Consider the following 26,655-nt stretch of genomic DNA (forward strand, 5'->3'; position numbering starts at 1 on the left):
AATCCTGGACCATTCGGATTTAGTGACTGGCTTGAGATTCAAAAATTTCTGTACAAGGAGGAATTGGGTTTTGTTTTGTGTGTTTTTTTTGTAGTAGTAGTGATAGCATAATGCTACACATAGAGTGAATAATTTTTTTTAACGCACATGTTTTTCCAAAAGGCCAAATTTTTGTGGAAATAAACAGAGACCACCCACATGAGAACAAGCAGAGGCTCTCTCTTTTGAGTTCAAGGGAGCCAGCGACAATCACGGGCGCTTGGCAGAGATTCAAAGGCAGACAGAACAGAACATGTGTGCCGCGGTGGGGAAAAGGGAAGGTTTCAGGTGTGGCCTCATTGGAGGCACTGGTGATGGGGATGCTGGACACGGGCTAGCTAGAAGGGGGACATCCTATGTCATTGGTTAGGGAAGCGTATCTGGCTTTCTCCGCTTGGCCCTCAACTGGAAGCAGGGACAAAAATTAGGGAAGGTGTCAGTTACTGATCAAGTCCTGACTATTCACAGCCCGTTGGTACAGCGGTTGACTTAGTTGCCCGGATTTGTTGCTGCAGGTTGCGGGTCAGAGGTCTATTTTATTCATGGGCTGGCCATTGCCGATTTATACACTCAGTTTCTCGGCTGACACACACTGAAGAGTCTTGCTTAAATCCAGCAGCATTAAAATGGCCATGCTGTTTTAACAACTGGTATTTCCCATCCAATTAGCTAGTTGAACATTTCTTTTCTGTGATGACAAAGTAGAAGTCATTCAATGTACATTATTTTGAAGAAAGTAAAACACACACACACACACACACAAATAAACACCAAATATTCCACCATGTTTAAAAGATAACTGTGTTAACATTTTGGGGTGTACATTTCCACTGTTCATTCTTTTTTTTTTTAGTGTTTATTCTTGAGAGAGAGAGAGAGAGAGAGAGAGAGAGAGAGAGAGACAGAGCACAAATGGGAGAGGGGCAGAGAGAGAGAGGGAGACACAGAATCAGAAACAGGCTCCAGGCTCCGAGCTGTCAGCACAGAGCACAATGCGGGGCTCAAACTCACGAACAGTGAGATCATGACCTGAGCCGAAGTTGTAGGCTCAACCAACTGAGCCACCCAGGCACCCCTCCACTGTTCATTCTTTATACAAAAGGTACAAAAAAACAAAACAAAACAAAACAAAAACCAGAATTGAACTGGGCATAGTAATTTGCAAACTCTTACAAACTAACAAAAAATCCAACAATCATGAGCATTCCTCTGCTTTGTCATTTAGCAATCTTCTCTATCATCATTTTAATAACTGTTATTTTAATGGCTACATATATTAAGCATCCTCTGATTTGAGATCTTCATGGTATCTAGTTTTCACTATGAGAGAAAGGTATTGCACAGAACATTCCTGAAGGTAACTCTTACTACACAGCTCTGAACAGTAGATTCTCAAGAAAAAAAAAAAATTAAAAAGTGTTGGTGAGGGGCGCCTGGGTGGCTCAATCAGTCGGTTAAGCATCCAACCTCAGCTCAGGTCATGACTTCATGATTCATGAGTTCGAGCCCCGCGTCGGGCTCTGTGCTGACAGCTCCAGCCTGGAGCCTGCTTGGGATTCTGTGTCGCCCCCTCTCTCTGCTCCTCTCCCACTCGCACTCTGTCTCAAAAATAAACATTTTTAAAAACAATTTCAATAAAAATAAAAAGTGTTTGTATTAAGAACTGACCAAGAGGCCATAGAGTAGTGAATACCCAGGGAAGCTGGTAGGTGGATTGTACCTGTTTCACAGCCCCCCCCCCCCCCGGAACCCCCTCGCTTCTCCTCCTCCGCCCCAGGTCCTCTTCCATGGGAAAAGAGCTCTCCAAGGACACGGCAACAACACCACTTTGCAATCCTTCCAGCCCACCTCCTGCTGCTCTGGAGAGCAATCCTCCGGCCTGGGGCAGCATCCCGTGGGAGCTCGTCCTGGACGGAGCCCCGCAGAGCGTTCAACCTGGAGGCCTGGACGTCTTGCTGGAGGAGGTTGCTACCCTCATGCTACCTGCTTTTCCCCGACAGGCTGAGGAAGACCTCTCATAACTCTCAGAAGCCCTCTCTCTGGGCCTCTTTGAACTTCAGAGGGTGTCGGGCTACAGCCTGCCTGCGAGCCCGGGGCAATCCGAGCTGCTACAACAGGTGAACTGAACATTGAGGTTACCTTCCTGCTGCATAGACAAATCCTTCTCTCTGGGTGAGCCGTATGATCGTGTGGTTTCCTGTCAAGTTCAAACGTTTTAGAAATATCATAAAGTTTGCGTAAAACACCAAGTTGCCCAGACAGAAACGAGCTCAGTGTTAGGGGAAGAAATAGGCACATTTTAAAGTCGTGACGAAGTGTGGATCCAGGTGGAGGTCTTTTTTTCTTTTTTAATTAAAAAAATTTTTTTTAATGTTTCTTTATTTTTGAGAGAGAGCACGCACACAAGCGGGGGAGGGACAGAGACAGAGTGAGAGGGAGACACAGAATCTGAAGCAGGCTCCAAACTCTGAGGTGTCGGCACAGCTCAGCACAGAACTGACTGAGCCCCCCCAGGAGCCCCCCAGGTGGAGGTCTTGAGGCTACCATTTGGGTGTGCCCTTTAAGACAGAGAATTTGAAGTTACTAGTATAAAATTAGCTACAAGGGTTTAGAATTCACCTTGCAGGGAAGGGTGCTGCTGCTCAGAGTTGAAGGTAAATCTCCCGGGACAGGAGGCTGAGAATGTGCAGTTCTAAAGAATTCCCCTGAGATACGGGGCAAATTGCTGGCCCCCACTTCGAGAGGTTTCACACTTTGGGAATCACTGGTTTATACAATCGGCTGTTGGGGGCTCTTTAAGAAAAAGTACAAAATTCTTCTTCACATTTTACACAAATCTTATTTACTTTTCTCTGTTTGACAAACACACACACACACACACACACACACACACACACACACACACGACCCCACTGTAGGGTCCCTCCCAGGCTCTTGGAAAGGTTCCAGCAAGTAAGGGGGTGGGGGCTGTGAGGCTTCTCTTGATGTCCTGGTCAGGCCACCACTGGGGATACCTGCTCTAGGGCTCAGCAGAGACCTAAGAGGCTGCATTTCTTTCTTTTTTTTTTCTTTTTGTAATTTACATTCAAGCTAGTTAGCATCTAGTGCAACAATGATTTCAGGAGTAGATTCCTTAATGCCTCTTACCCATTTAGCCCATCCCCCCTCCCACAATCCCTCCAGTAACCCTCTGTTTATTCTCCATATTTATGTCTCTTATGTTTTGTCCCCCTCCCTGTTTTTATATTATTTTTGCTTTTCTTCCCTTATGTTCATCTGTTTTGTATCTTAAAGTCCTCATATAAATGAAGTCATATGATATTTGTCTCTCTCTGACTGACTAATTTCACTTAGCATAATGCCCTCTAGTTCCATCCACGTAGTTGCAAATGGCAAGATTTCATTCTTTTTGATTGCCGAGTAATACTCCATTGTATATATATACCACATTTTCTTTATCCATTCATCCATCAATGGACATTTGGGCTCTTTCCATACTTTGGCTATTGTGGATAGTGCTGCTATAAACATGGGGGTGCATATGTCCCTTTGAAACAGCACACCTGTATCCTGTGGATAAATGCCTAGTAGTGCAATTGCTGGGTTCTAGGGTAGTTCTATTTTTGTTTTTGAGGAACCTCCATACTGTTTTCCAGAGTGGCTGCACTGGTTTGCATTCCCACCAGCAGTGCAAAAGAGATCTAAGAGGCTGGATTTCTGCAAAAGAAGAGATCATGCCAACTCTCTTCAAAACACAAAGACGAGGGGCGCCTGGGTGGCTCAGTGGGCTAAGCATCCGACTTCGGCTCAGATCATGATCTCGTGGCTGGTGGATTTTGAGCCCCGCATCAGGCTCTGCACTGTCAGCTCAGAGCCTGCTTGGGATTCTGTGTCTCTTTCTCTTTCTGCCCCTCCCCAACTCGCGTTCTCTTTGTCTCTCAAAAATAATAAGTAAATATTAAAAAAAAAAACCCACAAAGACAACGGTTGTTACAGTTACTGCGGGGGTGGGGAGGGGGGGTGGGGATAGCACAGTGTGCCCAGGCTGAACACTGATGAGGTCAACTAAGGGAACTCTAACCTTGGCCTTGCCCTGGACTGCGTGGCCTCGGTCGGTCACGGCCCTCTCTGGGCATGTGTTACCTCATCTCTAAAACGGAGATGACAACAGCATCTCTTTCACAACAGAGTTGTGAGGAGTCAGCACCCAGTCAGGCCCGGCTGCCCTCAGTAGAAGCAGGAGCAGCACGACGTAGTTTACGGCATCAACCCTGGAGGCAGATCACCCGGGTTGGGATCCTGGTCTCCTCACTTCACAGCTGTGCAAACACAGGCGTGTGAAGTAATCTCCCTGGGCCTCGTCTCCTCATCCACAAATCAGGAATAATAATAATCGCAGTCTCCATCAGTTCAAGGATGATATGAGATAAGGTATACAAATATGCACAGTGCCCGGCACACAGGCAAGTGACGTAAATGCTGGCACTGCTCTTGCTGTCGCCGTGATTTTCTCAGGTGATGACCCTCTGAATCCTCACTGGCTCGGGAAACCTGAAGCATGGAGGAACCCCCCTGCGTCTTCCTCATCGCCCACCATTAAGCACATGGGAAAAAGTCAGTACAATTTTTCTGAATCGAAAACAAAACTGAACTGAATGGCTCCAGCTCATCAACATCAGTCACCCGAACTCATCATTCGTGCTGTTAACAAAGAGTTCCATGAAAATCACAGTCTAATCTAACCAGCCTGCCTCTGCCTTAACCTTCCATTGCTTCCCCACCAAATTACATTCACACCTTAGAATTCGTGGTGGGAAAAAGTGGGGGGGGACCTCGCTTCTTAGGGGTCAATCAAATTTGTCCTCTAGGGAGAGCCCCTGATTGGCTTACCTATTGAGAGCTTCATGATTTTATGAATGTTTCATGTGGTTGATCTTCAATATGCAGAATACTGAAACCATCAGGGGTATTAGGAAGGGAACAGCTATAGAGGTCATTGTCATTTTGGAAGCCATCAGTAAAATGGCTAAGGTTTTGAGACGGCCACCAGTGAGCCTGCTGGGCGCCATCTGTGAAGGGGGTCCAACTACGAAATGCAGAGGTTGAGAGACAGCACAGAATCCTGGTCAAAAAGCCTCGAACAAGTGGTGGGGGCCACCCCTTTGATAAATGGGCCTACTGCCACCCTGTGCCCTACCCAACCTCCCCCAAGGGGAACCGTGAAGACAGCAACACTGAGTCCTCAGTGAAACCCTCAGGGGCTTCCGTTAAAGGAAGTCTGGGTTGCGTTTCACTATTCAATGCTAGGAAATATCATTTGTGATCGAGTACAAACATGATATCTCTCTCTACAAGATTCTAAAATACTCATCGATTCATTCAAAAGCATGGGTAGCACCTCTTATGGGCCATCAATGATTCCAACACGGGGATGGGAAGTAAAGTATTTCATGCAACTTCTTTGGGATCATGTCAGTTGCAAACTGCCTGAAGACCTGTGTCCTCCACAGTGCAGGGCACAGAGGATGTACTCACTTAAATCTGGACGAATTTAAATACACCGGTAATATGCTTCCGGTACCATGAACTAGAACGACACGGTCTGCTAATATCATGTTCACCAAGGAAGAGAGGGTACCTGTCGTGTGTCTTCTATATGAACACACCCTGTCTTCACGAGGAGACCAGGAGTACCTCTCAGAGATGGACTGCATGGTAACCAACACTGTCCTGATTCAAGCAGATATACGTATGCCCACGTTCATAACAGCATTATTCTCAATAGCCAAAAGATGTCGGCAACCCAGTTGACCCATGACAGATGAATGGCTAAACAAAATGTGGTCTATGCAAGCAATGGAATCTTACTCAGCCTTAAAAAGGGAGGAAATTCTGACACCTGCTACAACACGGATGAATCTTGTGGATATTATGCTAAGTGGAATAAGCCAGTCACGAAAGGACAAATATTGTATGATTCCACCCATAACAAGTACCTAGATCAGTCAAATTTGGAGGCAGAAAGTCAAGTGGTAGTTGTCTGGGGCTAAGTGAGTTGGGAATAGAGTTATTATTTAATGGATAATGGATTGTTTCAGTTTTGCAAGATGAAAAGAATTCTGGAGATGGATGGTGGTTGCCGTTACACAACATCGTGAAGGTACTTAATGCCTCTGACCTCTGCACTTAAAAAGTCAAAATGGTAACATTTGTATGTATATTTCTTAATGTTTATTTATTTTTGACAGAGAGAGAGAGAGAGAGAGAGCACAAGAGAGGAGGGGCAAAGAGAGAGGGAGACAGAGAATCCCAATCAGGCTCCATGCTGTCAGCACAGAGCTGGACGTGGGGCTTGAATTATGACCTGAGCCAAAATCAAGAGTCAGACACTAGGGGCACCTGGGTGGCTCTGTCGGTTGGGCATCCAACTTCGGCTCAGGTCATGATCTCACGGTCTGTGAGTTCGAGCCCTGCGTCAGACTCTGTGCTGACAGCTCAGAGCCTGGAGCCTGCTTCAGATTCTGTGTCTCCCTCTCTTTCTGCCCCTCCCCTGTTCATGCTCTGTCTCTCTCTCTCTCTCAAAAATAAATAAACATTAAAAAAAAGATGTAAAAAGAGTCAGACACTTAACTGACAGAGCCATCCAGACGCCCTTTTAAGCATATTTTTTACCACAATTAAAAAAAAAAAAGTGTTTTCTTTAAGGGCAAACCAAAAGACACAACTAAGCCCTGAGTTAAAACTTTAGCTTCTATTTAGACCTTTATACTTTCAAAAATACTGGGCAGTTATTTATTTCAAGGGGGGTGACTTATATTTTATATAAATTCATATTGTGCAGATTTGAAATAGACACAATTGAAATAGTAATAAATATGACATTATAAAAAAAAAAAAACAACAATGTGAACCTCCCTCTAAAATTTTGTACTTAACCAAGAACCATTTAGTTTTAAGCCATGGGAATTGTAAATTGTGTTTAAGATCAGATACATGACAGCTTTAATCGATAAAAATCCCATCATCTTTGTGAGTGACTTCTCAACTATATGGCACACAATTTTGGTGAATATTGACTCATTATCTTTAAGTACAGTCACAAATTTTAAATGTTTCCTATGCTATATTCTTGAAATGCAAGCTCTTATTTTGTGATACCATTGCTAATGTTGGAAAAAAAATGGAAAACAAAGAACTTTGGAACAGAAGATATGCCACCATCTTAAGAAGCAAATCAATCATTTCTCAGTGGTTTATCTATCTCTAGAGATTAAAAAAGCATATTTGAAAATTTTTAAATGCCCTTTTTCTCTCTCTTTTTCTCTCTCTCTCCCTCTGCCCCTCTCCCCTGCTCATGCTCTCTCTCTAAAAGAAGGAGAAGAAGAAGAAGAAGAAGAAGAAGAAGAAGAAGAAGAAGAAAAGAAGAAGAAGAAGGAGGAGGAGGAAGAGGAAGAGGAGGAGGAGGAGGAGGAGGATAAATGCTACAACTGGACTCAGCAAATGTCTGGCCTGCCACTCTGGAGTCTTCCTTTGCAATCCCCATGACTGCAATGATTCCACTGCCAGGCACAGTGTCTGTAGACCCTGGTCCCAGGCACGGAGCTGCGTTTGCTCAAAGACATCCATGCACATGTGAGTGGACCCGAAGACACTAGGGTGTGCACCTGCCTGGTTCCCAAGCACCGAGTCTGGGAAAACTTCCACTGAACTGGAATACATGGACGGTTGGAGGCTGTCCCCCAAGATGGCAAGAAACCTCCTCAACTCCTACACAGATCTTACCTCCTGAAGCCAGTCCTGAAAAACTGTCATGGTATTGGACCTTGGATCTTTGGAGGCTCCAAAAAGTATCAAAATAATTCAAGAATTGGCCCCCTAGAGAATGTAGTAACTTGACCCTATAAACATATAAAGCCCTAACCAAATCTGTGGGAATAGAGATAGATTATCACGTGTCTATCTCTAGAAATAATGAGAAGACAATTGAAGGCTGGAAAAACATTACTGGACATACTGGAGCCACATAGAACATTCAGCTTCTTAATCACATACACACTTTTCTCTTCAAACTTTTCCAGAAGGGACACACAGTCTGTCTTTACGCCGATGCCAAGGTGGGTCCATGAAAAGGCAGCCACGAGTAACAGAGGGCAGTTTCCTGCCACTCTTTCAAAACATGAAAAGAAACCAACCGCAGTGTGAGGAAGGAAGCATCCAAGGAGACCGTCATGCATATCACCACTCAGAGTCCAGCTCCAGGGTCCATCACGGCAGCATTATTTGACTCCCTTTGCCCGAAAGTACGAGAAGTTTGGAGTCTGGAGAGGTGACTTCCCATTTCAGCCAGAGTTTTCTAGGGTAACAGGAATGTAGTCATCTGCAGAAGAAACTCTGAAGGGGTGGGACCTCCCCCCAACCCCGAATCCCTGTGAAGAGCTCCCCAGGCCAGTCCTTAAAAGCTTGTCACCCTCGTCAACACACACACACACACACACACACACACACACACACACACACACGTAAGCTTCCCGGCAAGGACAGGACGGCAATAATTAAATGGGATAAAATTAGAATGTTAGAAGAAGCCTTTCCATCACCCAGATGCATCTGGAAATCAATCTTAAGGGTCTACTCGGATTTCTGCTTCCTGCAGAGGCTTGGTGGGGGCTGAGTAGAGGAAGTGTCTGGGTCTCCACTCATCCCCAGACTAGAATCGACATAAGGAGAAAAAAAGAAGTTCATTGTGTTCCTAACTCAGTTCTTCTCAGATTTAATGTTTAATGCCAGGACGCCCTTTCTATTTTTCAATCACACAAAATGGTGCTTATTAATGAGCTCTCAAATTACATAAAGAGAGAGCTAAAGCCCAGCAACACTGGTATGGCCCGTGGCATTGTGGCTTTGAGTGCAGAATGACATCTGTGTGCAAGTTAGGAGGACCTGTCCACCGCAGCTATGGAAACCAGAGCCAGAGGAAGAGGGAAAAGAGATGCCTCAGAATAAGCACTAGGGAGCTGCAAAGAGGGGACATCCCAGAAAAGGAAGATATTCAGCATCCCTAAACACAAACACACACGCACACATTTCGCTGGTACCTTAAATGATGCGAATCTCATATACCAATCATTTAAAAATATTTTTTAATGTTTATTCATTTTTGAGACAGAGAGAGACAGACAGACAGAGTGCGAGCTGGGGAGGGGCAAAGAGAGAGAGGGAGACACAGAATCCGAAGCAGGCTCCAGGGTCCGAGCTGTCAGCACAGAGCCCAGCTTGGAGCTCGAACCCACGAACCGCGAGATCATGACCTGCGTCAAAGTTGGATGCTTCACTGACTGAGCCACCCAGGCGCCCCGATCACTTTTTGTTATATTGCTGGATTGTAAAATTATAGTCTTTCACATGAGTAAGTGTGCATACATATATATGTGTGTGTGTGTGTGTGTGTGTGTGCATGTGTGTGTACATATATATGTATGTGTATGTATATATGTATGTGTATATATGTGCATATATGTATGTATATATGTATATAATACTAGCTTAAAAACAAAAAGTATTTTTGCAAGATATAGAAGGGCTGGGCCTTCAATCCATTATGAAGATCCTCTGTGTGTTCCTCCCCCTTTCCAGATGGTACCAATTAAGAGTAAGACCCTCGTCCTAACAGATGTTAGCCAAATAAGCCCAATCTGAGGCTTTAATGAACAAAACCAGACACATTTACTATACCCAAGAGAAGCAAAAATAAATATAATGCATACAGTGGGCCACTTGGGTTAACTTGCAGTGACTGGGGCTTTGACCCTCTGCTGTGATTAGTTTCAACTTTCCCCAGTACTTGTAATTAGCATACGGAAGGCCGAGATAGCTTTTAACACAATCCCAACCTTGGATTCCATCCACTCCCTTTCTCTTTCCTTAATATTGTTTGAAGAGGCAATTTCCACCTCTAAAATACTTCTCATTGCTTTTATTGAAATGGGAAGCATGGCTTTTTAAGATTCTAAATCAATAATGATTAGCAACTAAGAGCACAGCTTGTTCCGTGTGGAGAAAATACAGCATTTTCCAGCTCTCTCGGCTAGCTCTGGATGATGCGAGCTTACATCACCTCCCTAACCTGTGCCTCAAAGGGTCCCAGCAAGGATGACCATGCAGGACAGAGAAGCACCTCAGGAGTTCAAACGGGCTCCCAGGACCCCCATGGAGCTCTGATATTCTCCTGAACAACAGGTGGCAGTAGAGAGGTACTTCTGCAGGAACTAATTAAAGAGGTTTCTGTTTCAGGAGGGGGTGTAAAATGCTGCTTAAAAGCAAGGATTGGATAGTAAAAAACACAACCTGATTCAAATTTCTGTGCACACGCTGCTGTTCTGTTTCTACATATGTCGCACCTAGCGGAGATATTCTCTCCCCACCACCTCCTTTTCTTATTTAAAGAACTCACCTTGTGATATAAATAGTTTCCTTGCAGGGGAGATCTCCCTTTTTTTTTTTTTTGCAATTAACAGATCTCCCACCACCGACTCCGCCCTCCCCCCCCCCCCCCCCACCACACATCTAAGAGAGCTTGAGCTTGTCAAAAGCACAGATTCCAAAGCAGCAAAGCCAAGGGAGAAAACTGCCATATTATGGGAACATTTGGTTTCTGAACTGCCTTAAAATGGTGACCTTTTTTCTATTGCCAAATAAACATTCTGCAAGCTGCACTGGTGTAGAACAAAAGTATCATCTGATAGTTGATCAAAGAGTTGTCTTTTAGATCCTGTCGTCATTTTGACCAGAAAAGGCATTTGTTTGAATTCTGAGCAGAAACCCGTCCGCGTTGCTTTGAATGCACATCTCACTTTTAAAAAATCTTTTAGGCGTGTACAGAACAGAGCTTTCCTCTGAAAAGGGACGGAGAGAGAGAGAAAGAAAGAGAGACTTAATAAAACACCAAGTCCCAGGGAATCCACATGACTAATTTTGTATTAAAAAAAATACTGAAGACGTCTGTTCCAGTGGGAACTGTCCCCAGCTATTAGTAATTGCAAACATTAGTCATGAAGACATGGAAAATACAATCTGTAAGCTCATCCAGGACATTCTGCCCAAAAATACAATCTATGGAACTCAGTACCACCCATTTTGTCGCAGTGTGCCTCCCGGTGACGCAGTCCAATTTTCAAACCCAATCTGCCAAATTTCACTGACGCATCAAGTTCTCTGGGCAGCTCTCTGGAAGCAGCAGCCCCCTTACACCCAGTAGGAACACACAGCCAACTTCCTTTTCCCTACGCCCATTCTGTTTCACCTGCCATCTCATAGATACGCTCTACTTCTGACACTATGGATTCAAACGTAGCGGGCAAAAAAAAAAAAAAAAAAGAAAACTTTGAAATGTAGGGTGATGTCAGACATGTGGGTATTTAATAACTCAGTCTGCATTCCTGGGTCTTGGATGCCAGGAAGTAGACGTGACTCTTTGTCATTGGTTAGTATGGGATCTACCAAGCTCGCAGACAATGAACATCTTGAAGGTTTCCCAACATTCATTGTGGTCCAGTGACTCACTTCTAGAAGTGACTACTTTGAAGGTCTAAACCTAAGGAGGCAGGTGCCAAGCCAGAAATCTAGGACTCACTTTTGATTCCTCCCTCTGACTTCTTCCCACATGCCCGCACCCCATACTTTCTACCCAAATAATGACCAATGATTCTTGCCTCGACCTTCTAATACATCACCTAGCTACGTAACTCTTACTTGTACTTCCAGACTTACTAAGGCATCATTTCCTCCTGAAAGTGGTTCTTCTTTCCTCTCCTGCACTTAAATTAAATCCTGCACCTGAATATCTCCACAATCCACTGTGCCTACCTCTATCAGAACAAAGTCACAATTTATTATAATTGCCTACTTATGTGCTTGTCTTCCCTAAAAGACTGTGAGCTCCTTGAAGAATACAACTGTAGCATTTTTCTGTCTCTTCTCAATCTGTATCTAACCCAGGTGTTTGGCAGATGGATGGAAGGATGGATGTGTGGGTGGATGGACCCGAGCACTCCCAACAAGAGGACCCTGGCTTCCCCTTGTCCTGTACAGTTGCCAAGGACACCAGTCCAAATCACATCTGTCATGAGGATGCTCTTCTCAGCCAGAATTCCTTGGGCAATTTTTAAGAACAAATTATTTTTAAAGAAAATTTAATTTGTATTCAAAGACAGTCCCTGAACACCAGCCCTTGAAGAAAGCCTCAAGGAACCAGCTCTAAGTCACGAAAGACTCGCCTTCGAGGCTGGACTACATTTAAATTCCCTAACAAATAGGCGGCTATATTATCCCCATTTCTTTAAGCAGCCAACAAATGGGGCCCTGCTCTGGTCTAAATAGCCTGGCTGGAATTCTTCGAGGTGAAACATTCCTGCCTAAACAACTAGAGACACTTGATCTACTGAGGTTAATGGCCTTTTTTTGGACCTGGAATATAAATCCCTAGAGAACGGGGACAAAACTTTCACCAGCCACACCATACCTTATCATACTATTGTGTGCACTTAAAAATATCAGCAGTCCAAATGACATATCGGATAAAGGGTCAGTATCCAAAATCTATAAAGAACTTACCCAACTCAACACCTGAAAAACAAATAATCCAGTGAAGAAATGGGCAGAAGACATGAACTGACACTTTTCCAAAGAAGACATCCAGATGGCCAACAGGCACATGAAAAGATGCTCAATGTCCCTCATTATCAGGGAAACACAAATCAAAGCCACATTGAGATGCCACCTCCCACCTGTCAGAGTGGCTAAAATCAACAACTCAGGAAATAACAGATGCTGGCGAGGGTGTAGAGAAACGGGAACCCTCTTGCACTGTTGGTAGGAATGCAAACTGGTGCAGTTGCTCTGGAGAACAACGTGGAGGTTCTTCAAAACATTAGAAATAGAACTACCCTATGACCCAGCAATAGCGCTACTAGGTATTTATCCAAAGGATACAGGAGTGCTGATACATAGGGGCACTTGTGCCCCAATGTTTACAGAGGCACTTTTAACAATAGCCAAATTATGGAAAGAGCCTAAATGTCTATCAACTGATGAATGGATAAAGAAGATGTGGTTTATATATACAATGGAATACTATTCAGCAATGAGAAAGAATGAAATCGGGCCATTTGCAACGACACGAATGGAAATGGTGGGTATTACGCTAAGTGAAATAAGCCGGTCAGAGAAAGACAGATAACCTATGTTTTCACCCATATGTGGAACTTGAGAAACTTAACAGGAGACCATGGGGGAGGGGAAGGGGAAAAATAGTTTCAAACACAGAAGGAGGCAAACCCATAAGAGACTCTTAAATACAGAGAGCAAACTGAGAGTTGATGGAGGGGTAGGTAGGGGGAGAGGGGAAGATGGGTGGTGGGCATCGAGGAAGGCACTTGTTGGGATGAGCACTGAGTGCTGTATGTAAGCGATGAATCATGGGAATCTACCCCCAAAACCAAGAGCACACTGTATACGCTGTATGTTAGCTAACTTGACAATGCATTATATTAAAAAATAAATTAATTAGAAAATAATAAGAATAAAAATTAAATAAAACACCTGAACCAGAAAAAATATATATATCAGCAATCTTTCCGGGGAATTGCCTGGATCCAGGTAGAGTTGCCGGATAAAATACAGGACACCCAGTTAAACTTGTTTCAGATAAAGAACAATAATTTTATGTAATTGTCCAGAAGAACCTTTTCTTTTCTTTTAAGTTTATTTATTTTGAGGGAGAGAGAGAGAAAGCAGGGGAGGGGCAGAGAGAGAGGGAGACAGAGAGAATCCCAAGCAGGCTCTGCACTGATAGCACTGAGCCATGTAGGGCTCAAACTCACAAACTGCAAGATCATGACCTGAACCAAAATCATGAGTCAGATGCTTACACGACTGAGCCACCCAGGCGCCCCAGAAGAAGCTTTTCTATAATCATCTCAGGTTTTGTGACAGCGGTTCCTGCAGTCATATATCGGTTTCTAGATATCTACAGGTTTATTTCCTTCTCTGTGGCTCCAGGTACAAATGTACAGGGTCTAGACCAGGGTAAGACAAAAGAGGCATATAGGGTGCAGAGTTTAAGGGGGCGTGGAATCTCCGAGCAGTGTCAGTGGGCAGTCAGCGCCTGAGAGTGGGAGCCTCCTTAAATTTGTCATCCCAGATGACAAATGGCCCTGCAATTGTAGGTTATTTTCCCCTCCAGCTGAAATGGTTTGGGAGACAAGAATTTAACATTTCCAATGGTCATTTAGTAGTCATTCCTAGGTGGGAAGAACACAGATTTTTGGGGACAGAGACTGCAATCTTTAGCAAATGCAGAACACAGTCCCTTGCCTACAGAGAAGTATGTAACAACAGGACAATATTCTTCATATATGAGCTTGTCCCCACCTTCATTAACTCGGGGAGCACCCTCCAGCGCGTGTTCACTTCCCAGGACTGCTGTACCGAGTACCACAGGCTAGGGAAGGGGGCTTAAGACAACAGGAATTTAGTGTCTCGGGGCACCAGGGTGGCTCAGTCAGTTGAGCGTCTGACTTCAGCTCAGGTCATGATCTCGTGGTTCACGAGTTCGAGCCCCGTGTTTGGGTTCTGTGCTGACAGCTCAGAGCCTGGAGCCTGCTTCAGATTCTGTGTCTCCCTCTCTCTCTCCCCCTTCCCCCTCTCTCAAAAATAAACACACATTAAAAATTTTTTTTAAATGCAGTGTCTCACGGGGCACCTGGGTGGCTCAGTTGGGTAAGCTTCCAAGTCTTGGTTTCAGCTCAGATCATGATCTCACAGTTTGTGGGTTCGAGCCCTGTGTCGGACTCTGCAAGGCTCTGCGGAGCCTGCTTGGGATTCTCTCTCTCACTTTCTCTCTGACTCACTCTCTCTCTCTCAAAATAAATAAATAAACTTAAAAAAAAAAGAAATTCAGTGTCTCCTGATTCTGGAGGCTGAAAGTCTGCGATCAAGATATGGTGATCTCAAGATATCAGGGCTGGGTCTTTCCAGGGTCTGTGAGGGAAGGATCTGCCCCAGACCTCTCTCCTATCTTCTGGTGGTTTCCTGGCAATCTTCAGTGCCCCTGGCTTGCTGAAGCCTCACCCTGACCTCTGCCTTCATCCTCACATGGTGTTCTCCCTGTGGGCCTGTCTCCAACTTTCCTCTTTTTATAATGCCGGTCATATTGGATTAGGGCCACCCCAGCGAGCTCATCTTAACCTGACCACTTCTATAAAACTCTGTTTCCAAATAGGTCACCTCCCAAGGTGCTGGGAGTTAGGACTTCCCCATATGAATTGGGGGTGGGGGGCTCACAATTCAATCTGCAATAGAGCGCCTCTACCCTGATGGTCAAGGGCCCACCTGTAGACCCACAAGGCCCCTCAGGCAGGTGACTGTTCCCCTCATGTCTCATTGTGCCTATCTTCCTACCCACTCCCCGTGGACACCCCGTATGTCTCTCTCCACACGGGGACAGCTCTTGTACACCGGATAACACGGTAACCCGCCTGGCTCTGCTCTCCACACCACCGAATCATGCTGGATCCGTCTCTAGGACACTCTCCTCCTCCCTCAGTATGCGGCAGCACCAGAACTAAATGAACTTCGAGCACCCTTCCTGCTCTCGATTTTTACTTTTCTGCTTGCCTCACTATAAGCATCACTTCCTGGGAAGGGGGAGGTCAAGCACCACACGTCTCGAATCACAGAGGGATTCTTTTTCTGTACAAGCAAAGAGCCGCAGGTTGCAAGGGAGGGTTGTGGCGATCTGGGCACGTCCATAACTAGACCGTGCCTCTCAAGGAGACTCGGGACAGCTGGCCAGGAACCAGGCAGGGGTCTGTAAGGGCCAACTGGAGTTCCTTCCAAACATGTGACATGTGGCTTCTAAAGCAGGCGGAGCTAGAGGCACCTGGGTGGCTCGGCCAGTTGAGCATCTGACTTCAGCTCAAGTCATGATCTCACGGTTCGTGGGTTGGAGCCCCAAGTCGGGCTCTGTGCTGACAGCTCAGAGCCTGGAGCCTGCTTCGGATTCTGTGTCTCTTTCCCTCTCTGCCTCTCCCCCATTCTCTCTCTCTCTCCGAAAAATAAACAAACATTAAAACAAATTTAAAACAGGAAGAGCAACATTTTATGAGCATCCAGGAGAGAAGGACAAGATGTGAATGGTGAAGGGAGGAAGTAAAACGGGGTGGGGGCAGGGGGGAGGCACAGAATCAGAAAAAGTGCCCTTGTCCTGGAAGGAAACAGCTGGTGGTGCGTTGGAGATCTGGTTCTTTCTGGAATGGCTGTGTGACCTTGGAAAAAAGTACTTAACCTTTCTGAATCTCCCTTTCCCCCATTTATAAAATGTGTTAATGATAGCTGCCTCAGAGGCTTGTTGGGACATCAAATATAAAATACCCCACATACATTCTAGTTTCTCTTCAGATCTTATAAACCTTTCTTTCGCCTTTTAAATAAATATCCCACAACCTGGCCCACCCAGCCCAAGAGAAGTAAGTTCTCGGTGTCAGTTCCCCTTTCTGGCTTCCCTGAAGGCTTTTTAAAATCAGTCTCCAACCTACCAGAGAGGTCCAGGAGGGCCAGAGGGGTGCGCAGTGGGAAGGATCCAGGGGAGGAGGGAACGCGCCTGCAGTTTAGCTCAGCCCTGGCTGCTGTCCATGGTCGCGATGCTCTTGGAGCCGCAGGGTACAGCCAGGACTGGGGCCCGAGATGCGACACGCCCTCAGGGGCCCTTACGACAAGGGTTGGGGACCGTGCAAGGTGAAAGCCGAGGATGCTGAGAAGAGTTCTCCGGCTTTTGGCAAAAGGTGTCACCAGGACGCTGGGTGATTTCCTACACCCTGAGGAAACGAGGCGCTGAGCAAGCCCGGCACCGAGCGCGGCCGACGCTAGGTGGCGCTGCGCGGCCAGGCAGCCCGAGGCGGCGGGCAGTGCGGTTCCCGCAGGATCGCTCCTGGGAGCCAACAAGTTCTGCTCAGCCCAAGGGCTGTTTGTGTTTGCTGAGTAAAGCACCTTATTGACTGATTGATTGATTGATTGACTGATTCATTCATTCATTCATTCATTCATGAGTTCGTTCATTTATCTATCTATCTATCTATCTATCTATTTATTGATTTATTTTGTAACACTCACCTCCTAACAGACACGTACAGGCAAAACTTGATGAACACGGGACTCTGATGCCCTTAACCAGTTTTTCCTTAGTTAAAATGCGATTTGAACAACTGGTCACCAGGGAACCAAAAGATATGAAATTGCCCTAAATTTTGTGACTCTTGCCTGTGGGTAAAGTCTAAGTTGGACAATTAACATTTATAAAGTGCTAATGTTTAAAAAAAAAAAAAGTAACTAGGGGCGCCTGGGTGGCTCAGTCGGTTGAGCCTCCTGCTTTGGGCTCAGGTCATGATCTCACGGTTTGTGGGCTCCAGCCCCACGTCAGGCTCTGTGCTAAGAGCCTGGAGCCTGCTTCCCATTCTGTGTCTCCCTTTCTCTCTGCCCCTCCTCCGTTCCTGCTCTATCTCTCTCTGTCTCAAAAGTAAATAAATGTTAAAAAAAAATTTTTTTAAAGGAACTAGCTAAAAAGTCATATGGCACTCTCTAATGAATTTCAACATAGCCTACCCTGTGACCCAGGAATTTCCCTCGTAGGGAGGAGTGTGGATGTCCACAAAACGTGGGTGCAGTGAAAATACTCAGAGAAACTTCATTCATAATAGCCCAGAGCTGGAAACAATCCAAATGCCTATCACGCGCAGAATGGAAGAACCAACTGTGGTATATTCATACCCCGGAATCGCTCACAGCAATAAAGAGGGACGATCTGCTGATCCGTGCAACAGCATGGCTTTATGTGGAGTGAAGAGAGCCAGATACCAAACACTAAATACTCTAGGATTCCATTTATATGAAGAACAGGCCAGCTTTCCTACGGTGATAGAAAGAGGGTCAACAATTGCCTTTGCAGTGTGATTACTTGGAAAGGGCATAGTGGAAGTTTCTGGGATAATGGACATGTTCTAGCTCTTGATTTGAGCAGTGGCTACACAGGTGTGCACATATGTAATACTCACGAAGTGTATACTTGGATGAACTTTGTGCATTTTTCTATAGAAAATTATACTTAAAAGAGAGGAAGGAAGAAAGGAGACAGATTACCTCCACTCTTGCATTTCCTGTGTTGATTTCTGTTATTTCTCTTTTTTTTTAAGTTTATTTTACTTATTTTTGGGGGGGGGGGGTAGGCAAGAGGCCGAGAGGGGGAGAGAGAGAATCCTAAGCAGGCTCTGTGCTGTCAGTGCAGAGCCCAACACAGGGTTCAAATTCACAAACTGTGAGATCATGACCTGAGCTGAAATCAAAAGTCAGATGCTCAACCGACTGAGCCACCCAGGTGCCCCGATTTCTACTATTTCTAAAATGTCCCCTCAGGAGAAATTTACCTTGGCCTTTGGAAATGGCAGGGTGTGGGGCATGTGGGTGGCTCAGTAGGTTAAGCGTCTGACTCTTGGTTTTGGCTCAGGTCATGATCTCGCGGTTCATGAGTTCAAGCCCACGTCACGCCGGGCTCCGTGCTGACAAGGCAGAGCCTGCTTGGGATCTCTCTCTCCCTCTCTCTGCCCCTCCCCCCACTCATTTTCTCTGTCTCTCTCAAAATAAGTAAATAAACTTAAAAAAAAGGAGGGGGGGCAGGGGGCACAGGTCGAAGGATAGGCATTTCGGTCAGTTGGTTGGGTAGCTCCGGGTAAGTGGTCCAACCTCACTGATCTTTCTCAACTGAGAAATACCCACTTAACCATCAGGGACATAGGCAAAGTGCCAAAGCTGTTCAGCACAGTGAAAAAAGTGCGCCTCCTTACACAGATACGTGGTGATGCTTGTACCTTTCAGTGATAGTAAGATTTCACACCATTCTGACTCTCGATTCTTAGATCCTTTTTAGGATTTGTCTCATTTTTCCCTCTAATGTGAAGAATATGGCCTATTTCTGGCATCTGTCCCTCCCGTCCAGTTTTTCGCTGTGTTTTCAATAATTTAGCTCAAGACATCATTCGTTTTTAAAAGCGCTTATGCTTCCAACTAATGAATTGTCCAAATCTGCATCACACGACTTCCATTTCACTCATTAGAATCCTAATTGTCGAGCAGCTGAAATGGCTCTTATTGTTTATTCTAATTGCTATTAGGAAGAAGTGCCAGAATTATATGTGATTTATTAGTCACATAAAAATAATGAGGGACAAATAAAATTATTTTCCCTGAAGTTATTCTCAAGGTGCAAGAAGGGGCATGTTTAAGCAAGGCCACTGTGGAAAATCTCTGGGAAGGAGAGAAGCCTGTCTGTGGGTATTTCAACTTGCCAGTTTTATCCACTGAGTTGCTTTTCTTCCACTCCCTTCAGGCACTTGGGGCCTTCAGAGATTGATTCCTGTTGCCCCCACCAAAACCCACTCTTTTTGTTGTTGTTGTTTATTTATTTTTGCAAGAGAGTGAGATAAAGCATGAGCAGGGGAGGGCAGAGAGAGAGAGGCAGACACAGATTCCGAAGCAGGCTCCAGGCTCTGAGCTGTCAGCACAGAGCCAGACACGGGACTCGAACTCATGGACCGTGAGATCATGACCTGAATCAAAGTCGGATGCCAGATGACTGAGCCACTCAGGTGCCCCAAAACCCACTCTTGAAAGTATCCAGTGTTGGTCATTATGCCTTCATGCCAGTGGGACCCACACTTGCTACTCACCCCAGTGTCTGGGATGGGGGAGATGGGGTCATTGTATTCAAGGCCCAAGCCCCAGTAGCCTGGAGCTCATGACCAGACCTTCTGATGGGTAGTGGTGAGCAGTGGGTGCACGGAACACGATACCCAACAAGAGGCAAGTGGGGGCCAAGCCCAAAGGCACAGGCTTTAGAGCAGGGTCTAGGGAGGGTGCCTTTCCGTTGTGCCTGACGTCTACACCCAGAGGGATCCCATTTGTAATCTGCGCAAGTGACTGTTGGGGTTAACAACGGCTTTAGATTTAGCTTCTGGAAGATTGTATTGCTATTACAGTCAACACACCTATGCCTGTGCCTACTGCAAAGAATGCAAAGAGCCTGTGGATGTCCCTAGAGTCTCCCAAAAAGAATTTACATTCTAACCAACGAGTGCACCATAATGCCTGAAGCTGATCCCTTCCCACCCCCACTCTCTTCACATAGACCATTCCTGAGAGGCCATATTTGATTTTCCTACTTTGAGTTGGGAGTCCCTCCAAACCACCCCAGAACTCTAGTGCTTAGACCAAGTCTCACCACAATTATAACAAATGGTGCCAGAATTTACATATGCTTATATGTATATTGCATGTTAAAAAAAAAATCATCACCATAACCCAGTAAGGTCGTGGCCTCTGTTTCCTCATCTATAAAATGGGAATAACATGGGTCCCTGCCTTCAAAGTTTGCTACAAAGATTAAACAGAAAACTTACTCATTTGTTTAATGCCTCTGTGGTATTCTACTTTGCTAAGAAGTCGAGGTCATTACTTCCATTTACACATTAGTAACAGAGGGAAAGAGACAGAAAAGTACTGCAGTACCCAGCTATCAGGCTGGTTACCAGCTCCCTGGCAAACTGGCCTCGGCTCCCACCAGGGAATGTCTACACAGGCCTGAATTCTTACCTGCCTTTCTCCTGGCCCATCTTCCAGTCAACTGCCTGTCACAGGAGTTCACAGTTCTGTAAAAAGAGAAAGTCTAAATGTACAGAGGTTGAAATACAAAAATGAATTTTCAAGACATCAACATGTTTGAAATGATTGCCTTTGAAAAACAAAATCGTGAGAGATTTCTTTCCTTCGACTTTTTCTAGCCCCGCCCCCCTCATTTTCAAATAAGTACCTACTGTTTTCATAACCAGAAAAATGTAACGTAATGTTGAAAAACAAACCCAACAAAAATCCCTGCTTCTGCCCTTCCTGCCTTGGCCTAGAAAAGGTCTCAGAGCATGGGGTACAAGGTGAAGGCTGGGGGTTTATTGCATGTAAGCTCCTTGCAAAGATGAACGGGCAGTGAGAGAAAGCTGAGCTATCCACGCCAAGTCCTGCAAGGTTTTTATTGGTTATTAGCGATTCCAATTTTATGTACTTTATTTTTCCATGAGTGTTTTTTGTTTTTGGGTTTTTTTTTTTTAAGGTTTCTATGTATTTGAAGTGGAGATTCTCGCCATACAAGGGTTAAAAAACGATCCGGGGGGCACCTGGGTGGCTCAGTCGGTTAAGTGGCCGACTTCGGCTCAGGTCATGATCTCGCAGTCCGTGAGTTCGAGCCCCGCATCGGGCTCTGTGCTGACAGCTCAGACCCTGGAGCCTGTTTCAGATTCTGTGTCTCCCTCTCTCTGACCCTCCCCCGTTCATGCTCTGTCTCTCTCTGTCTCAAAAATAAATAAACGTTAAAATTAAAAAAAAAAAAAAAAAAAAAAAAAACCAACCAACCAAACAAAAAAACGATCTGGCCATCAATGATGGTCCAGATGCCACTTGACCCAGCAAAGCAAAGGCACGAAGAAGGTCAAAGCCACACTCCCAAAGCATGAGAGAGAGCTTCCCCAGAGGGATGTGGGCAGGTGCACTGGGGAGCACATGCTCCACTGGGGTAGGAAATGTGCTTCCCCTGGCTCACCGCACAGCTGCCCCCCCCCACCCCCCACCCCCACAGAGTTCGGTCAGACGGAGCTGGTCCTGGAGTTCCAAAGAGCAGAGCACCCAACTCAGGCCTCACACCAGATCGACTGAGTCAGACGTGCATTTCACAAGGGCTCCAGGTGAGGCATAGGCACTTAGCAGCTTGAATAGCACCGCCGTAGGCAGCTGGCCCCAGGTGGGTGCCGAGCTACTGACAATCAGGCCTGCGAGTCCACATATGTGTCACCTAGGACATTATCTTATTACCTTGTTAGGCTCCCCCGGCCCCCGCCACTCTGCGGCAGGTGAGTAGGAGAGAAGGCACAGGCCCTAACAAACAATTGAAGAAAATGATTTCGGGGGTAAGTGGGGAGAACGAAGCCCGCTAGCTTCTTAATTATGGGGCAAAGCCTAGAACCCTGCTTCCATGTGCTGGACCCGGAGCAAACAGCAGCTCAGAGAAACAGGGGTCACCATGTCACTTGCAGATGGGCCACGCTCATCGTCGCAAGGGAGATGGTTTCTGTTGAGCGCAGTATAACATTTCCTATCCTAACCTTTTGGTTTCCTTTACCCTCTGGGTCCCAGGGCTGTCTGCTCCCTTGGTTGGAGTGACACACATTCATGGTCTCATGACATCTACTGGGAACCCAAATAGGTAGACCTTGAGATACTACACCGACAAGAGCAGAAGTTGCTGGTTGTTTCAAAATACTCATTCCCATCTTCTTTCCCAGTGATAGACTCCAGCTTCGATTGGGGTGGCATTATACCTAGGTGAAGGCTATTTCCCAACCAACCTTATAGTTAGGTCAACCTTATAGTTAGGTATCACCAGGTAACCAAGTTCTGACGAACAAGATAGAAGCAGATATTCTCAGGAAGGATTGTGGGAAAGCTCTTTAAAGGGGACACAAATGGCCATGCAGGCTTTCTCTGTCCTTCTCTCCTTCTTCTTTTTTCCTTCCTGGATCATGGCTGTAATAGCTAGAGCTCCAGCAGCCATACTGGACCATGAGGCGCCCTTAAGGATGAAAGCCAATGCCTGAGGATACAGAGTGGCAATAGAAGAAGCTTGGTTCTCCAGGGGGAATGTGGAACCCCCACACCAGCTCTAAGGTACTTTTCTTCTCAGGACTGTGGTATGTGAGAAAAACATCCTTTTATCTTATTCTGTTCAGCCTCAGTGACTAACAGTCAAGTAAAATTTCTAGTGGATACAGTACACAAGACCAAGATACCCGACTTTACAGAACTTAGGGACTCATCAGCTGGAACTAATACAACATGACAACGTGGGCCAGGGAACCATAGGAGCTACAAATCCAGGGAACCTGGAAGATGCAGGAAGATTTCTCTGGAGAAGTAACATCTAAGGTTAGGACTAAGAATGGGTTGGAGAAGGGAGAGAAGAATGTTCCAGAAGAGGAAAGAGTATGCACAAAAACCCACGGGCAGGACAGAGAGCATAACCTGTTCTTTCCATAAGTTTGAACTTAACCACAAGAGCTGTGATGACTGCTGAAGGTTTTTAAGTAAATATTTCCTTGCTAGAAAAATCCTCCCGACTGCTTTACCAAGCAAGGGTCTCAAAGGGCATGTTTGAAGGGAAGAGATAGGTGGGAGGCCAGTGCCGGAGTCCCGGGTGAGACCCTGAGGCAGCCTGGACCCGGCAGGACACTAGCAGTGGGAGGGAAAGAAAGGATGGATTTTGAGTGATATTTGGCAGAAAGAGCTGGCAGGGTGTAGAAGGTAAGGTGGTAGGAAGAGCCAAGACTGGGGCTCCATGTACTGGCTTGAACTGATTTGGGGACCACAGAGTCAGCTCCGTTCGGGTCACCTTGCGTCCAGCACCATTGTAGGAAAAAGTTATTTCATAGCGACAGATTGTTCTCTCACCTCACTTGTGGGCATGTCAATGAGTCAACCCCAGCCCAACAGCCCATTACTACTGAAAATAGCTAAGAGAGTCTTTTGTGTGTTTGTCTGCTTTTGGTAAGAAAGCCTTTTCTTTTTTTTTTTTTTTTTAAGCACAAAGGTCACGTGTTCTATACGAGTTTAACACCTGCTGGGTAATAACTTAATGAAAATATTTTCAGGGTTTTGTGTGAAAGTAAACCATCGCAGGCAGATTTTTATACATGAAAGTACACGAACACTATCTTCTGGGCAAATGATTCCAAAACGGATTCTTAAAGTCCAAACTCTACGGTTCTCTTACAGCAACATTGTCAATCTCAACTCGCAGGGTCCATTTGGAGAAAGGTTCTGAGATTCAGCCCAGGAAATATGCTGAACATCGAGAAAAAGGGTTCTGGAAATAAGGAGAAAGCCCCCTCACCACAAGGAGAGCTGTGTCTCCCTGAATGCACTCACTGGTGTGGTTCTGGCTCCCAATAGAAGCAATGGAAGAACTGAAATGTGAGTGTAGTTACAGTGGCTGCCATGGGAGGGCAGTCTAGCATGATTCTTGCAAGAGTCGGGGACGCTCAAAGCAGAGGTATAAATTACCCTGGGCTTCAAAACAACCACTCCCACTCCCACCTAGTGAGCCCTCCTCTAATTGTGGAAATAACGCAGAATATGGGGTTGGAGATAAATCCTTACACGCAGTGAATGCAGTGTAACACACAAGAAGGGAAAACTGGAAACAATCTAAAATCCAATGTTGAAGCGACGGCCAGGTACCTCATGATACGTGTAAAATAAGACCATGCCTGCTTTCATGAAAATGATAACAAACTTATCATGTTTGTTGTTAAATTCTGGATACAAAATGCTGCGTATGAGCACTAAATGTACCTGAATATACAATGAAAACCGAATTACTATGGAAAATGTTACGAGTAGACAAGGTTAAGGTTATCAACCTTGATAATATAAAATATGAAGATGTGACAGTCATCAACCAGGATATGCAAGGCAGGAACAAGAAGTGTAATACAAGGCAGAAAGTGTAGGCGTGAATTAGGAGAAAAAAAGTGAACCAACTAGAAAGTTTTAAACAATATCTTACATTATTCATGGATTTTTTTTAAACAGAATATCAGAGGAGAAAAACGTGCTTTTCTAGATTCATGGCATGAAAGACCTACATAATGAACTAAGTAAAAATGAATTACTTAAGCATCCAGTTCAAGAAGTTAGAAAATCAACAATAAAATATGCCCTTTCAATAGATGGAAGAGTATAACAAAGGTAATAGCAGAAATGAAAGAAATATCAAACAGAGAAAAAGGAAATGAAGCATTTTCTAGAAAAAATACAAGGTACAAAATTGACCTCAGAAGAAGGAGAAAACATAAATAAAGCAATACAAGTGAAAAACAACGCCAAAAAAAGAAACAGAAAATGACTATAGTATTTATGAATAGAGTTGTATCCCTACTATAGAAAACTCTGCAATCTGTTTGGTTTTTTTTTAATGTTTGTTTTTGAGATAGAAAGAGACAGAGTATGAACAGAGGAGGGGCAGAAAGAGAGACACAGAATCCGAAGCAGGCTCCGGGCTCTGAGCTGTCAGCACGGAGCCCGACATGGGGCTCAAACCCACGAACCCTGAGATCATGACCTGAGCTGAAGTCGGACGCTCAACTGACTGAGCCACGCAAGCGCCCCAAAAAACTCTGCAATCTATTAAAAGAATACGATTCTTTTGAATTAGCCCTGGGGGGAAAAAGTTTTTAAAGGGAAAAAAAGCAAGGTGCCCAATAGCAGGTATGGTGGTGTGACCTCCTTTATGTAAAATGTAAAGACTCAGGTAGACACATGGCATCATGTGTTTCTGCCATTAAGGATCTACTAACATTGAGGCAGTGTGGTAGAAGCCACCATGGAGACTCTAGAGCTATAGTCCCTGGATTTGTACCCGGGGTCCACCACTTTCTAGCTGTGTAACTGTCAACAATTTCCTTAGCTTCTCTGTCCCTAATCTCCTCCTCGGTAGAATGGTCACCCTAGAGCCTAACTCACAGATCTATGGGGAGTCCATGGGTCAGTTAATACAAAGTGCTTTAGAACAGTGGCTAACAGTTATATGATAAAAGCTCACAAATTGTTTGTTATGGTAATTATTTTACACCTATTGGTATATACTTCTTTTCCTCTCCCTGAGGAAGTCGGGAAATTTTAGAAGTCTTTTGGAAATTAGGAGGGAAAGACAAGGACAGGTGGAGGGTGCTTACAGACAAAGGGAAGGAGGCTTTCGCTAAAAGGATGTTTCGCATTTCCTAAACACATAATTACATAGGACAATGTCAACAGCGGATTTACCAGGACACTGGTTTTCTTTTTCACCCCTCTCTGATTTTAGACACTGTTACAGGTTTAAATGTTATGTTCCCTCAGAGCACCACTATTTAAGATATATACAAATGAAAAAAAAGATTAGAAGGAAAAATCACAAAACATTCTGATGGCATTTCTTTGTTAGAGTAAGGAGATTCAGGATCTTTTTTTCCCTCCTTCATTTTAAGCAATTCTTTTGTACTTGTTTTCAAATGTAGACAAAATTGAATATATTTTTGTTGTAACCTTTCCCCATTTCCCGGCCTCTCCAGGGTAGCGAGCATCTTTCTCGACATTTTTTTTCTGCGCATTCACGTAAATACATAATTACAGGAATATATAAATATTTAGTATTTTTAGTAATATAAATGTTATCACACTTTTTGTGTCGTTCTGCGATGTTTCTTTTTTCAATTAAATTGGTCTTGAGGGGTGCCTGGGTGGCTCAGTTGGATAAGCGTCCAACTCGATTTCGGCTCAGGTCATGATCTCACGGTTTGTGAGGTCAAGCCCCACGTCCGGCTGGGGTTCCCTGCTGTCAAAGAGGAGATTCCTGCTTGGAATTCTCTCTCTCCCCCATCTTTGTCCTGCTCTCCCTTGCTTGACTGTGCTCTCTCTCTCTCTCTCAAAATAAAT

At 45.0% G+C, this 26,655-nt stretch overlaps 1 long non-coding RNA gene across 1 annotated transcript in view; it reads right to left on the reverse strand.

Annotated features, from left to right (window-relative positions):
* The window catches only part of LOC128310974 (uncharacterized), a 31,518-nt gene extending 10,031 nt beyond the window's left edge, over positions 1-21,487 (reverse strand). Inside the window, exon 1 of the long non-coding RNA XR_003423255.2 lies at positions 20,734-21,487. This is a non-coding gene — a long non-coding RNA (uncharacterized LOC128310974). The remainder of the gene's footprint in view (positions 1-20,733) is intronic.
* Positions 21,488-26,655: the final 5,168 nt, after the last annotated feature.

This window comes from Acinonyx jubatus, chromosome B3 (assembly GCF_027475565.1).
Source record: "Acinonyx jubatus isolate Ajub_Pintada_27869175 chromosome B3, VMU_Ajub_asm_v1.0, whole genome shotgun sequence".
In the NCBI taxonomy this organism is placed as follows: Eukaryota; Metazoa; Chordata; class Mammalia; order Carnivora; family Felidae; genus Acinonyx; species Acinonyx jubatus.